The 16,097-nt window shown below is 40.5% G+C and overlaps 1 pseudogene; it reads left to right on the plus strand.

Moving 5' to 3' along the window:
• LOC114478454 (uncharacterized) overlaps positions 1-15,944 on the plus strand; it is a 32,339-nt pseudogene extending 16,395 nt beyond the window's left edge.
• The last annotated feature ends 153 nt before the right edge of the window (positions 15,945-16,097 follow it).

Genomic DNA, 16,097 nt, shown 5'->3' on the forward strand with positions numbered 1-16,097 from the left:
ATGAAAAGTATGGACTATGAATCTAGAATTTTCGATTGAGAGAATTTGTTAAGTTATAAACCACCTTTTTGCCAGAATTGTGCGTGCGTGCAGTTTTACCCTCCTTCGAACAGGCGTGATGATGACAGCTCCTTCTGCGTAACCAGCAGTGTGTGGGGAAAAAGCTTTTCCTGCGTTTTTCCGAAGACGTTTTCCGCTCATTCACTGTACGGGCCCGCGGGATACTGTCGGCCTGGCTGGGGTTCTGGTTCTCCTACACGGCACCACTCCGGGACGTCGATGGGTAGTTTAACTAACATGTTCTCCAATCAAAGATGCTAGAGTTCGTTAAAGCTTACTCATGGGAGGCTATAAAAATTGATTTGTTCCAAAAATTAAAAACTGCTTGGTTAATTTCAAAAATGGAGATAAAACTTAAAGTTAGTCATTGTGGAAGTGACTGGTAGCCACTTCCTGACTGGAGAGAAGTTCAATCAATATCTCAAAAATTCAGCATCACTAAACTGAATAACATCTAACTGTTAAGTCAGATGCAAAGAGGAGGACTAGACAGAGACGTAAGAGAGAAGTAAGAGGGTAGTAAGAGGGGTAAGAGCGTGTGATAAGGGGGAGCGAGGCCTTTTATAAACATGTCAAGAGGTTATCTGATTGGTCAAAACACATCTGCAGTGTGGGAATGAGTGAAACCTGATTGGCTGGCAGAAAGAAGCGGGAGGCTTAACTTTCCTGTATAGAAGACAAAATGGTGTGGCTATCCCCACATGTGCTTCTTAAACAAAGAGTCATAAAACTAGATAGGGTGTTACCATGTTAGGTCTAAAATGGAGCATGGGTGTGTGCCAATTGCATGAACCCTTGAAAAATGACTTTCAATTGATTATCCCTTAAATGACTGATTTGAATTATTTCTAGCTTTAAGCATAACAAAGGAGGACAAATACACTTTTGATCAATGATCATGGAATATGAAGTTATAAACATTTCCCTTGAAATGTGATTGCATTAGTGCTTAAATATGTCAGATGGAGGCACACGATGAATCTCTTTCCTGTAGACAAATGGTTAAAATCGAGGTCCCATGTCTGAAATTCGTTTAAATCACAGTTCTGCCTTTAAAGCATCAGATGGTGTATAGGTTTTATTTTTATTTCTTCCTTTTTAATCTTCATGTTGAAGAGGATGTCTCTGGTGTAGGGTGTCAGGTTCCATCCCTGTTATCTCTGTGGGATGTCTGTTCTTTGGGGAGGATGGGTGTCAGCAAAGAGTCTGCAGGAAGACGGGCTGGGATTTGAAGAAATGTTCCTTGGTCCATTTTTCCATTGTCTGTTTTTGAGTCATAAAAGTGTAATAAAATTCCAAACGTGCAACAGTGTTTTTACCGCCTTTTGACCATCGACCAGGGTTCCTACAGCGGTGAATCTGCAAGTGTCTGCATTCCGCAGGCATTCTGCAGGCTAATCAGAGTGCCCCTCCCCTATACACACTTGCTCTGCTCACTGACACGCACGCACACACACACACACACACACACACACACACACACACACACACACACACACACACACACACACACACACTCTCTCTGTCTGAAAAAAATTACACTGATCATAAACAAATTAAAAGTAAAAAAAAAAGAAAGTTATGTTGAGTATGAAAACTCTTGTTCACTACATTTTACTTCATAACTGCAGCTGCATGGGTTGTATTTAGGGATGTAATGATTCACTCAACTCCCGATACGATTTGATTCACGATACTGGGTTTGCGATATGATTCTCTCATGATTTATTTTACAAAATGGGACTGTATACAAATGATGACCGAAAAATATTCCTTTATTTTTTGGGGGGAAAATAATAGAAAATACTGTACTATTTTCCTTTTGTTTTTCATTGTCAAAAGAATCCCTTGATAAACTATTCAAAACAATGAAATTTAACTAAAAATGTTTCTTGAATGAAATACAGGAATAATACAAATGAAGAAGAAACCTATTAATTTAAATTCTGGTTCTATAGTAAACAATGCAAAACTGCATAATAGTTCTTTTTCTTTTTAAAAGTGCAACTGAAAATGTATTTTGTGCCTTAAAAACAGTCTGCATTGTATTTACATCAGATATTTGTGTGGACCAGCAGAGGCAACCCAGTGGTCAGTTGGCATGCAGAAATTCTTGCAGTGAAGAAGAGATGCTATGCTAGCAGACAGAGCTAATAGAAAAACTTGACTCTTACAGATATTCACGTAATATTACAGATATTCTTTCGGTGCTAAAGGGGTAAGGAATCATTTATGAACATGTTTAAGAGTAGAAGGCAGCCAGAAAGAAAGTAGTAGCAGATTCCACCCGCCGCCTACACTTTTGGACGAGAAGAATGAATATATAGCGCCCTCTGCTGTTTGAAAAAAGTACTGCGATTCAATTATTCAGAGAATCGATGTGAACCGTGATCCCTATGAATCGATTTTTAACTGCCTTGCGATTAATCATTACATCCCTAGTTGTATTCATTGTTGCAAATTAAAACTTGTTCTGTCAATAGTTTGTTTGCTATCGTGATCAAAACCATTGATCCGAAGCTCAAAGCTGATGCTGTCCCATAAATAGTTTTCTAATCAGCAATAAATCTAACAATTTTTGATCAACCAATATCAAATGCATACTTAAAATAATATACCGGTTAAATCCCACCCAACTTCCGGGTTAAATCCCGCCCACTTCTGGGTTAGGCCCCGCCCACTCCGAGTATAAATCTTATGGTTAACAGATGCAGATAATGCTGTACTTGTTCATCCCTACTCATTTCAACTGCTTGATCTTGTTCTTTTGGTCATGACCCAAAGCGCATGACCATAGGTGAGGGTAGGAACATAGATCAACTGGTAAATCGAGAGCTTTGCCATTCGGCTCAGCAGAGGCTGCACCAATCCACCTGTTGATCTCCCGCTCCATCCTTCTGTCACTTGTGAACAAGACCCAGAGGTACTTGAACTCCACTTGGGGTAGGATCTCATCATCATGCACTGGGATTTAAGCTGCTAATTCTCATCCCGGCCACTTCACACTCGGCTGCAAACCAATCCAGTGACAGCTGAAGGTCTTGGCCTGATGGAACCAACAGGACCACATCATCTGCAAAAAGCAGTGATATAATCCTGAAGCCACCAAACCGGAACCCCTCAACGCCCTGGCTGCACTTAGAAATTCTGTCCATAGAAATTGTGAACAGAATTGCTGTCAAAGGGCAGCCCTGGTGGAGTCAAACCCTCACTGGAAATGAGTCTAACAATGAACTGGTTGGGCAAACTCCCATGAACCCTCAAGGACCCTGCTGATATAACGTCAATATAAAATCCAAACGCCACTTGGCTGAAATCTCCAAAAAGGCCATACCCACATAAAGGCGTATGTGAGGGTAAAGTTGATATAAATGATTCCAAAGACATTTCTGACACACATTAGTAACAAAGTTTAATTATTCAGGTTTAGAGCGTTCATCTAAAGAGCATTCATGAAATGCTTGGTGTTGCTTTAAGGCTAAAATATAGATACACGAAGATAGAAAGAGACACATGTACATGTTTGCATACTGGTTTTATGACCGCAACACTATGAGCCACTATGCTTTTTTTTAATTTTATTTTTTTAGCAGAATAGGTAATTATCTTTTTAGATTCCCACAATGCTCTTTAATCCGTTTATCAGGGTTTAAATCTTTTCTTTTTTATCCTTGTCTCTCTTAACTTAAAATTATACTATGTGCAAATAATTATTTAAGCATATGAACACTGCATGACGTTTATTACATTAGTCCAAGTGGCAGAAAATGTGTTACTATTAAGTAAATCATGTGCGTCAATGTTATTGTATTGGTTTCCTAAACATTGTAAATGTCAAGTCCCTTAAGCAACAGGAAACTGTAAAATAATCCTAATGACCAGCGCTAAATAGAGCCTTGTTGCTTTGCCCATGGCAGAGGGCCAAGGATGGTGTGGTGATATGGTTAATAGGTTGTGGTTTTAGAGGAAGAGAACAGAACAGGACCAGAGCCAACTTGGAGGCTGCCAGTGGTATTTGTGAGCTGCCCCTGGGGTTTAACAACTCTTCATTTTTGCCCCACATTGACTTTTTGGAAAGGCTCACAGAAAACAAAGACAAAAGAAGGATCTCCTTTGAACATCAGGGTGGTCCATTCTGCTTCCATTCCTGGTTGACTCGATGCCCCCTACTATCACACCAGAAATGATGACATTTTCTTCTGCTGCTTCCAGTCAAATATCAATTCAATTCAATGCAAACTCTAAGTTTTGGCCAAGTCAAACCAGAATATGTGAAGATGAAATTACAATTCTTGGGCCATTGAATCTGTTTCCAAAATGAAAAATAAATGCTCCCCACACACAGGGCCTCCAATTTTTCATTTTAAAATTTCCCCAGTTCCGTTTCAGAGTATTTTTGTGTAATTTACACATTAATTTACACATTTTTGTTTGTTGCCATTTCATTAGTTTTCCTTATCAGACTCATTACAGGCTATTAAACTTTCTGAAATGCTACCAAACATGCTTAATAAGGTTAATGGAGTTAACAATTGCTATTAGTTTCATATTTAAACACAGCCGAAAAGCCATAAAACAAGCACAAGCATGCATTGCGAACATGTGATTTTGTGAGAGATCTGTCCGTTTCCTACATTTGCTAAAGCTAACATTAGACTACTCATTCAACATTAAAAAATTTGGTCGCAAAATTTTAGATTTCAGAAGATAAAGGCCGTCATATCTCCTCATATTACGTTAGATTTTGTGTTAGAATTGACATTTATGTCTCTCTGACCATCCGTTTACGAAGACAAATGTAACGCGCCATCAGGAAACTGAGAAAAAGCTGAAAAACCTTCATTTTCTGACAAAATAATGATTTTTGTACTAGTATTGGGTGGGGCCTAACTAGTACTAACTATTAACACGCCGATACCTTTACAGCTTCAAAAGCAGCGCCTTGTTTTATTCTCTCTCCTGACTCTCACTGCTGCCCTGATAACTGATCACAAACACGTATAGTTATGTATTCAGTGCATGCCAAGGCAAGCAATCATTATTGGCCCGGAGCTGCCGCTCTGAAACATTTGTGGGGCCACATTTTAATTTTTCAAAAAAGCAAATGAATGTCCCTACGCACAAGGAAAAATGGAGATTTGGAAATATTTCAATATCGAAAGTCCAGCGAGTATAACAGCCACGTATACTTTTTGTGGTCTGAAAGCTGCGAGAGGTGGAACTAAAGATGTCTCTTTCAATACCACAAACCTGATTAAACATTTGCAAACAAACCACCTGAAAGAGCACCCCAAGAGTTTGAGGAGAAAAGTGAATCAACCGAGAAAATTACTGATATGACTGTGCTCTGTAGCCCGCTACTCTCCTTTGTTGACAGCGTGAGTTTTATTTTACTTTTTGTCAAGTTTGAAGGAAATGTGTTAAACATTGAGCTTAAGCCAAGTAAGCTAACATTAATCCTTGTTCATTAAAACAACTTTTACATGGGGTAATGCTATTTGTAATGATTAGACTGCAGGAATTGTTTCACAATATGGATATCTTTGTTCTTTACAGGTGCCTGCCTCTGCAGCTGACATTAAAGGTGCAAACCACAACTCTCAGATCCCTCTCTCCCCCTCCCTCCCCGCTGCTCTCATGCCCTGCCTCCAAATTTTTCAAAGTTCCTCCCTCAGAGGAGCTGACAAGCTAACGTTAGTCCGACAGCAACATCACAGTAATATAACATGCACTGTTAAAGCATATTACTGCAGCGCTTCTCTATGTGCACACACCTCAGCAGCAACTATGTCCTTACATAGTGACAGCTTTAGCAAATATGACAAAAAGTCACTTTTCTAAAAGTTGCAGACTGCACCTTTAAGGGAACCCTCATTCCTCCTGCAAGCCCTTATCTGATACTCCTTGGTATGCATTTAATTTTCATTGTTTGTTCTGAGACTATATAAGTACATAAAGTATTACTTGAAGTTTCAGGTGGAACAGGGCTACTCACTATTGCAGGCTGGATGGTCACTGGAGGGTTGTGTAATACTGTATCTCAGGGCATCACATAATCCTTTTTGACGGGACTGGCTGCTGTGTTTGTGTTTTGCAGCTAGTGCTGTGGAATTCATTCAGAGGTAAGACTCCTTTTGTTTCCTTGTCATCATTTTATTCATTAATTTAGTGAAAACTGAAACCTGAATAATTACAGCTGTGCACTCTAACAGGGATATTTTAACCTAAGGTGGTATTTATTGACAGAGACATGAATTCAGACTCTGTTATCAGAAATGAGCATCAGAAAACTGGGGCTTAGGTTACGTAACAAAAATATTTCAAACCACAACACAAAAAGAACTTGAACCATTCAAAAGAGAATACAACATATGTTGAGTATTTCATTTTCCCAGATCACACTGCCTATAAGCTTCAGTTGAGGTGTATGTGATTTGGCTCCAGTGCAATGTTCAGCAGATACAATAGTTCCAAGATATATAAAGATGTCATAGGAAAATCTAGCTGCAAAATTACACAAAATATCTCCTGACATCAGTACCTGTGAATTAGTTATATCACCTATGTTAGAGAACTCAGACTACCTCTAACTACAAAATGGAGTTTTACATTCAGTCACTGATCATAGACTATTCTATTCTGAGTGTAGATGTTTCATTGTGTAGGAGGATGAGTTATTAATAATGGGTTGTGTAAATGATAATATTAATTATGATTATTAATATTACTTTTTGCCAGGGTGCCACTCCTTTTAACAGGAGAAATATGTCTACGTTTTTAGACTGAACCCATTAATTTGAAACCAGGGAAAAGTGAATTCTAACAGCAAATCTACACCATCATCACAGCTTTAATGAATCAGAGGAATCAAAGATTACGTTTAACTTTTTATTCACAATTCAACAATTAACACAGTCAAACATCAATTGAAATGGGATAATTAAATCTTGATAAAATGCATTTCTAGGCTAATTAAAGTGAGGATTATATGTAATGAAGATAAATCACTATCCTAGGAGAATGCTAATCTAGACTAACTATTGTACAATCAAAGAATAAAATCCTAAAGAGAGCTCATAAAATAAAGGGGGAAGACACACAGGGGAGATGAACAAACATGAATGAGATGAACTGTGTGGAACATGTTGTGCATGTAGGTAAGTGTGCAGTTATGGAAGGTTGTATTGTAGTTTAAGTGAGTAAATTCTGCTGGTTCATTGTTCACTGGTCGATTCCTTGAGTTGCGGTCTGGGTTGGACCTGGAGACGTTCTGGGTTTGCAGGAACAACGTCCGTGTGGCAGTACAGCTGCGCTGGCGTGCCGCCGTTGAGTTCTGTTTCGTTAAAACAGCAGGGTTTCTATTGGCCGATCCACAACCCCTTCTGGGATGATCGCAGCCGGTTTCAGACTAGAAGAAGGGACCATGTTTTGGTCCGCAATTCAGATGTTGGAAGGTCGGCTTTCAGGCACGCTGTTTTGCATCTTAGGCTTCCGCTGCGAGCAAGGTTCTTAAAAAGTCTAACTGATGCAACTACAAATAAAAGAAAAGTGAAATGAAAGACTGGAAACATGAGGGACACGTGTGAGCATGAACGCCCGCGTCCAAAACTAAAGTTTTTGGGCAGCACGTCCTTTTATAAAAGAATATGGAGACGCCTTTTGGAGGAGGTGTCTTGGTTGATCATTCTGAGATCATGTCGGTGATTGGTCAATGTCTCTGCTTTCAGCTTGAGGGTGTGTCTCAAGTGTGGGCGTGAAGTGGAATGACATAGACAACAGAGGGAATTCCTAAACATAGAAAAATGCCTAATAATTAATTCCACATATTTCAAAACATCTTTTCAACATCATATCTTAATATATCATCTATTATGAACAGTCAGATACTAGACACGGCTGAAAAATAGCATAGTTAGTACTTCATAAACCTGAATGTCTAAATTCATGTTAGGCTTTTCTTTTCCACATGGTTAACTGTATAATACCTTAAACTAAGCTTTGTGATGTTTTCTAGTATTTCAAGCACCTTTTAAATGATGAAGCATTTTAAGAATAACATTCTGTTGGTTATTGATTTACCTGAAGAGTGGCATGAGACAGACAGTATTTGCAATTTAAATTTCTGCATGAACCATTCCAATGATGCTTTCTTTTGTGACTTTTCAAACAAGTTCATGTTCTTTGTTCTCATTTGAGCGGGAAAACAGAAAGCTGGTAACGTCCTGTGTGACCTCTGGTTTGGGTTCTGGAGGTGACAAAATCTGCAAGGGGTCGGAGCCCAGAGTTTGAAAATTAGCATGTAAACACTGACTGTTTCCTTTTGATCGTAACGTAACAGAGAGGTGATACCAGGAGCAAAACTGTTCTTGGATTCTCCTGTTCCTTTGTTCGGACACTAATTGGGAGAAGGTCCCCCTGTGGTGCACGTTTGCATTTCACAGTGGGAGACAGACCTTCTGACTTCGTTCAATGGTGAGACTAATATCTCAGTCAGAGTTCAACTTGGAGGATTTGATTCCCTACATAATCCCCCTGTTGATAAGGTTTCAATGCTTTGAAGCTCTTATCAAATAATTCTTTTGAGGAAACAAAAGAGGGAACGAACCTTCAAGTTGAAGAAAACTGGAAACAGGTAAAGGTGTGTAGAGGTCCTCACACACCCTGACGAAAGTTCAGGAGTGACAAGTCTAACGTCCTCGTTGGCAACAGGAGGTGTTTTCCCCTGTCAGGAAGGGAAATCACTCTCACCTTGATGTTGGGATGAGCAGCATTGCCAGGAAGTCGATAGTGGAGGCAACGCTGGGAGGTTGAAGCTGGAGCCCTTGGTGGTTGAGGCTGGAGCCCCGGAGGTTGAACTTGGGTTAAACTTGGAGGATTTGATTCCCTACAATTGTTATCAATCTGGAGAGAGGATCAAAGGCCATCCAAGGAAAGGGTGTCTCTCAGAAGACGGGTATGAAGGTCCAGAAGAAGTGAATATACACTCTTGAGGTCAGTGAGCTCTATTTTGTCTCTTGCTCTGAATTTCTCATATTGTTTTGAAAGGCTGCCATTAAACCATGAAAGACTTTGATATTATCAGCTTTAGAAGCATGGAATGTTATTATCAATCAATCAATCTTTTATTTGTATAGCGCAAAATCATAACCAATGGTATCTCAAGACGCTTTACAGTAGAGCAGTCTTCATTTTATGGATACACACATATGCATATATACACATACATATGTATCCCACACCCAACATGAATTCATCATGCGGCAAGGATAACCTTCTGTTAAGCAGCAGGAACCTTGTGTGGATCCCATTCCTGTGATAAACAGCCATCCACGTTATGCTGTGTTGGGTGTGTGCAGAGGAAAGGGTGGAGACAGAGTTGTTGAGACTCTGTAACTCCACACTAAGGATCCCACGGACCTGCAAGACAAAAGCCAGAAGGAGTACAGGAGCAAACACACAAGGGAAGAAGCAGACATAGAGGGAGTGTTCGAGAGAGGAATGGGAACCTCTCCGGTCCCTCTCTAACTTAAATGACCTCTCTCTTAACGCCCTCTCAAACCTCTCTCCAACCGAGCGTGCCAGACCCCCCCGGCAGTCTATGCCTATTGCATCTTAACTATGAGCTATGAGCTGGTTCCTAACTAAAAGCTTTACCAAAGAGGAATGTTTTGAGCCTAACCTTAAAGGTAGAGAGGGTGTCTGCCCCCCGAACCGTGGTTGGTAGATGGTTCCAGAGAAGTGGGGCCTGATAACTGAAAGCTCTTCCTCCTATACTACTTCTAGAGACAAATGGAACAACGAGAAGGCCAGCATTTTGAGAGCGTAGTGTTCTGGGGGGATTGTATGGCACTACAAGCTCCTTGAGATAGACTGGTGCCTGTCCATTTAGGGCTTTATAAGTGAGAAGAATAATCTTGAATTCTATTCTATATTTTATGGGAAGCCAATGCAGAGAGGCTAATACAGGAGTAATGTGATCTCTTCTCCTAGTTTTAGTCAGTACACGTGCTGCAGCATTTTGAACCAGCTGAAGTGTCTTAAGCGACTTGCTCGCGCAGCCTGCTAAAAGAAAATTACAATAATCCAGTCTAGAGGTAACAAAAGCATGGACTAGCTTTTCGGCGTCGTTCTGAGACAAGATAGATCTGATTTTAGCAATGTTACGGAGATGGAAGAAGGCAGTTCTTGAAGTTTGTTTTATGTGGGAGTTGAAGGATAAATCCTGATCAAATAGAACCCCAAGATTTCTAACAGTTGTGCTTCGTGCCAGAGTAATGGCATCTAGGGCAGTTAGGCTAGCATAGGTTTCTCTAAAGTGTCGTGGGCCCAGTACAATGACCTCAGTCTTGTCTGAGTTAAGAAGAAGAAAATTTTGGTCCATCCAGGCCCTAATGTCCTTTAGACAGGCCTCAAGTTTAGATAGCTGATTTTTCTCACCTGACTTCATTGATACATACAGTTGGGTATCATCAGCATAGCAGTGAAAGTTAACAGAGTATTTTCTCATAACATTACCAAGGGGGATCATATAGATACAGAAGATGATTGGACCTAGCACAGAGCCCTGAAGAACCCCGTAGCTTACTTTAGTGTACACAGAAGACTTATTATTCACGTGTACAAACTGGTACCTATCAGATAGGTCGGACTTAAACCACTTTAGGGCAGTGCCTGTGATTCCAAGTAATTCCTCTAATCTCTCTAGTAGAATATAGTGATCTATAGTGTCAAAAGCTGCACTAAGATCTAATAAAACCAGCACTGAGAGTCGTCCTTCATCTGAAGCCCAGAGTAGATCATTAGTTACTTTAACTAAAGCAGTCTCTGTGCTGTGTTGAGCTCTAAAACCTGACTGGAAGTCCTCGAACAGGCTGTTGTTTTGAAGGAAGTCACAGAGCTGAGCCGCCACAACTTTCTCAAGAATCTTTGAAATAAAAGGAAGATTAGATATAGGCCTGTAGTTTGCTAAAGTGCTGGAATCAAGAGTAGGTTTTTTGAGAAGGGGTTTGATTACAGCTACTTTAAAGGACTGTGGCACGTAGCCTATTGATAGGGATATATTTATTGTCTCCAACAAAGATGGGCAGACCAGGGGAACAACTTCTTTAAACAGCTTAGTTGGGATCGGATCTGAAAGGCAGGTCGATGGTTTGGAGGATGAAATAATAGAGTTAAGTTCCTGAAGTCCTGAGTTATTTTTAGTTATTTTGTTTGTTGTTTTAGAATGGCACCACTGGAATAAAGCCAAGAAGGGGAAAAAGGACTATCATGGTGAGGATTATCTCTCCCTGACTGGGAAGATTCATCTTTGAATCAGGACTATTCACACTGTCCAAGATAAGCATGTACTTATACTTCAAAAAAGTACAACATATGCCTCACCTGATTCTTTTGTGGTAAAGCACAAGCAGAACTAAGAATTTATTTTGCTTCTCAGAATCTCTTTGACTTGTTTATCTAAGACATTTAACAAATGTTTGTTTCTTTTTTTTTTTTTTTACCGTATTCATGTTAACACTGCCTGTTTAAATAAATATTTGTGTGATTCACATCCTTTGTAAATAGTTGATTAATTATTTAGTCTAGGTTGAAGCACTTCCCTGTAGCCCACAGAACAACATTAATTTTGGTTGCAGTGAACATTGAGATTTTAGATATTCCAAATTGCTGAGTCACTGTTTTATGCCTGTCTACAGTAAACAGTGAAAATTTAAAGTGACCCCAAAATGTTGCTGAAAATGAAAATAATTACCGAAATACACAGCATTTTATTTAATAAGGTGTAAAAGTGGTCAACAGTATGAATACTGAATACAATTACAATTTGACCACAAAAACAACATTGATTCAGTGAGATATTTTCAACATTGGTTAATGGGCTAGAATTGAATGATTGTTTGATGGTTGATCCACCATCAATTGTCGATCTTAACCAAAAATCAACCTTTTTGACCATAATTTAAGATTAAGATTAAGATTAATTAAGATTAAATCAGGCTTTCGCCTTTAATTGGCCATGTAATGTTAGTACATTATTGGAATTTGTCTTCTGCACTTAACCCATCCCTGAGGAGCAGTCGGCAGCCATTTTGCGGCGCCTGGGGAGCAGTTCGGGGTTGAGGGACTTGCTCAACATCCCACAGTGACGGCCCCGGTGAGGCTTGAACCGGCAACCCTCCGATTACAAGCCCAGCGTCCTTAACCACTAGGCCACCACTCCCCTAAGGCCACCACTAACATTGAATTAACATATTTTGCTATCTGGGGCCCTACTGCGACACAGTGTGGTTCTCACACTGCACTGAAGCAGAGCAACAGAGGGTGGTAAGAAGTGCAAGAAACACCATCGGCTGTCTCCTCCAGACTCTGAAGGACATTCACAGCTCACGCTGCCTCAGCAGATCTCAGGCAATCTCCAAGGACTGCACCAATCCTGCCTTCCACCTGTTTGACCTGCTGCCCTCAGGTAGGCTCAACAGGTCTATCCAAACCAGGACTAAGAGACTCAGAAACAGCTTCTTCCCACAAGCTGTCACCACACTGAATCTACACATACACCCTTCCCCCCCAAATCTAACACACACTAAGGAAATATACAAACAATAAACATTCATTGCACTGTTGCACCGTGTAGCATTGGCACTGCTATACCTTTGCACCATACTATATGTAGAAATGTATGTGCTTTTAATTTATTAAGATTTTATTGTTATTTAATTTTTTTAATCTGTTGTAACACTATTCCAAACTGCTACATTTTCGATGTATGACTGGTATTTTAGTATTTAAAGTGGATTTTGGAGTTGGAACTTGTTATGATAGGGCACTAACATTATATATGTATTGTTATTTTAATGTAATGTTAACTGTAGTTGCACTACTGTTTTACATATATTTACCAGTACATGGATATCACATTATTTTTTGGGATTTGAGAGCCAAATCTCAGGTTTTAGAAAAGTATAGTCAAAATTGTACCCATACCAGGTAGGCAATAAAGAAAGTTCTCCTACATTTACTCTGTGTTGGTGTTTTTTCCTGTTTCACAAAGTTTTAAGCAGTGCCAGACAAGGGAAGATAGCAATGAATTTTACAGTCAAGTGACTATACAGGTCATATCCTTTTTTAAACACTGCGGTATCGGCATGTGTCTGTATCGGCCGATAGTAACTGGGTATTGTTATCGGGACAGAAAATGGTATCGGAACAACACTAGTAGCAACAGCAGCCAAGTAAATCATATCACCAGAGAAAGCAGATTAGAATGGTTAAAACATGCTTTTCACAACCATTGCTGGGTAGTTGGGTTAATGCAAATGTACAGCGTTTGTTTCTTTTGTTTTTTCCCCCTCAGCCTGCTGCTGCAGAGGTGACGAAAACTACAGAAACTCTAAGCACCGTTTTCTCCCTTGTTTATTTTAGAAAGTGACACCATTCAAATGGCCATAACTTCTTTTTACTCAGAATTAATTAGTCCGAATAAAATAATTCGGCTTTAGGTCTGGGGGTTGGGAAGGGTTCTGATTGGACAGGGGCGAACACACAACACACCTTTTCTTTTTGGCTGCTGCATAGAAGACCAAATAAAAGCCATTTTCACTTTTGTTTTGATAGTAGTTTTGAAGTAGCATCGCAACAATAACATACTGTTTCACTTTGGTTAGCTGAGGAGGAGAATGGAGCAGTGGAGAAGAGAGTTAGAGGACTGTACTTTGGTCAATCAAAGCCAGCAGTTAATGCAATGGTTGCTCTATCTCCTCCCGTCATTAGTGAAGCTCTGTGGTCTGGTGCAGGGCTTCATGTCCCTGATGAAGCCTGGTCCATTTGCCAATGCCCATGTGTGTGTAATAAGTCTGTGTGAATGTGTGAACGTGTATGCTTACATCCATCCATTCTTTTCTTTATTGAGAATGAGGAGTTGTCGTCACGGCCTAGAGCCCCTCCCCCCGATCCTCCCCGCCGCCATGTTGGCATAAGTCCCGCGGCAAAACAGATTGTTTATGTGTTTTTAACACGGTAGAAGCGGAGGTACTTGCTATTCCGCACTGTTTTACCATGCCTGGAAGTCACTGCTGCGTTAAGAACTGCTCCAATACCTCCCACGATAGCCATGGAAGACGGAGGAACAACGGGATACAGTTTTTTAGTTTACCGAAATGGACACAGCATCTAGGAGAGCAAGTGTCTGACCGGACGAGGAGACGTCGGCTTGCTTGGTTGGCTGCAATTAGAAGAAAGGACCTTACTTTCGATCTCACACCCCCGTGGATGAGTGTGTGTTCTCTGCATTTTCACTCTGGTACGTTCTCTTAAAATGTCTTTATGTAGTTGTTGCTTAAAGCTAGGAAGTGTAGGTTACCTTATGTGATTGTAGACGCTGTAGTGCCTTTGTCTCTGTGTCTTTGTTACCCTCTCAGGATTTGTCTTTATTTAGGCTTTGCCAGTGTAAAGCATTGATTACATAGATGTTTTCATAATCTAATTATTCTGTTGTAGGTAAACCTTCATATGAGATTATGAGATGACTAAAAAGTAGTTGAGATTCTGTTTGTGACATTGTTGCCAGTTTAAAGCATTGATTACATAGATTTAGCTCATTATTATATTAATTATATGTTGTTATTATTCTCTTGTAGGTATACCATCATATGAGATGTTGGAGAACCACCCTGACTGGACACCATCCTTGTTGTTAGGCCACAATGATGTTAAAAATACAGATCAAGCGAGATATCAGCGGCAATTAAGGTGCAGGACCCAGAAACTGGAGCGGCCATCACCGCCAACCCAGGACCAGCTGCAGGCACAGGCGCTGCCGCAGCCACCAGCCCAAGACCAGCTGCAGGTACCGCCACCACCAGACCAAGACCAGGAGCAGACGCCGCCGCCACCAGGCCAGGACATGGAATGTGGACTCTGCACATCTAGACGAGATGTTATCAACAATCTTCTTGAAGAAAACAGAGAGCTGAAGCGTGAGCTTGATATGTACTGGATGAACGAGAACTTTCTGGGTGGTGATGATAACACAGTGAAGTATTACACGGGGCTTCCAAACTTTGCATTGTTCCAGACACTTCTACTCACCCTCACTCCATATCTGCCTCAAGGTAGAATGAAGAAGCTCTCACCCTTCCAGCTTGTCCTATTGACTTTAATGCGCCTCAGACTGGACCTTCCAATACAGCACCTCAGCCATCTGTTTAGAGTACATAGGACAACAGTCGCCGATGCCTTTCACCATACCCTTGGTGTGATGTACGCACAGCTGTGTCCATTAGTGCACTGGCCAAGCAGGGAATGCTTATTGACCAGTATGCCACACCAGTTTGTGGAGTCATTTGGGAACAACGTGGCTGCCATTGTGGACTGCTTTGAGGTGTTCATCGAGAAACCCTCAAATGTACTGGCAAGGGCACAGACTTTCTCTCAATACAAACATGCATACACCATGAAATACCTAATTGTGATCACGCCCCAGGGTGTCATTTCCTTCATATCGAACGGGTGGGGTGGGCGCGCAAGCGACAAGCATATAACTGAGCAAAGTGGTTTTCTGAACAAACTGTTACCAGGTGACATTGTGCTGGCAGATAGGGGCTTTAATATAAGAAAACATGTGGGCATGATGTGTGCTGAAGTGAAAATACCTACATTTACAAGGGGTCATTCTCAGCTTGAGGCAAAAGATGTGGAAGAGACTAGACCCATAGCACATCTCAGAATTCACGTGGAGAGGGTGATTGGTGTTCAAGTTCAAATTCTTACACTCAACTGTACCTGTGCACATGCTTGTCAAATGTGAGGGTGAGAACCTAATGCCTTTGGATAAGATAGTCACTGTTTGCTGTGCGTTAACGAATATGTGCAAAAGTGTTGTTTGAGTGCCTTATTCATTACTTTTATCGTTTCACTATTATCTTTTGTTTGAAATAAAAGCTTGAAACAACTTGATATGGCTTACCAATATTTATTGAGAACGGTACTTTTTTTTTTTGGTGCAAAACGTGTGCATTCAAAGTACTGTTTCCAGCATG

The sequence above is a fragment of the Gouania willdenowi genome, chromosome 16 (genome assembly GCF_900634775.1).
Source record: "Gouania willdenowi chromosome 16, fGouWil2.1, whole genome shotgun sequence".
NCBI lineage: Eukaryota > Metazoa > Chordata > Actinopteri > Blenniiformes > Gobiesocidae > Gouania > Gouania willdenowi.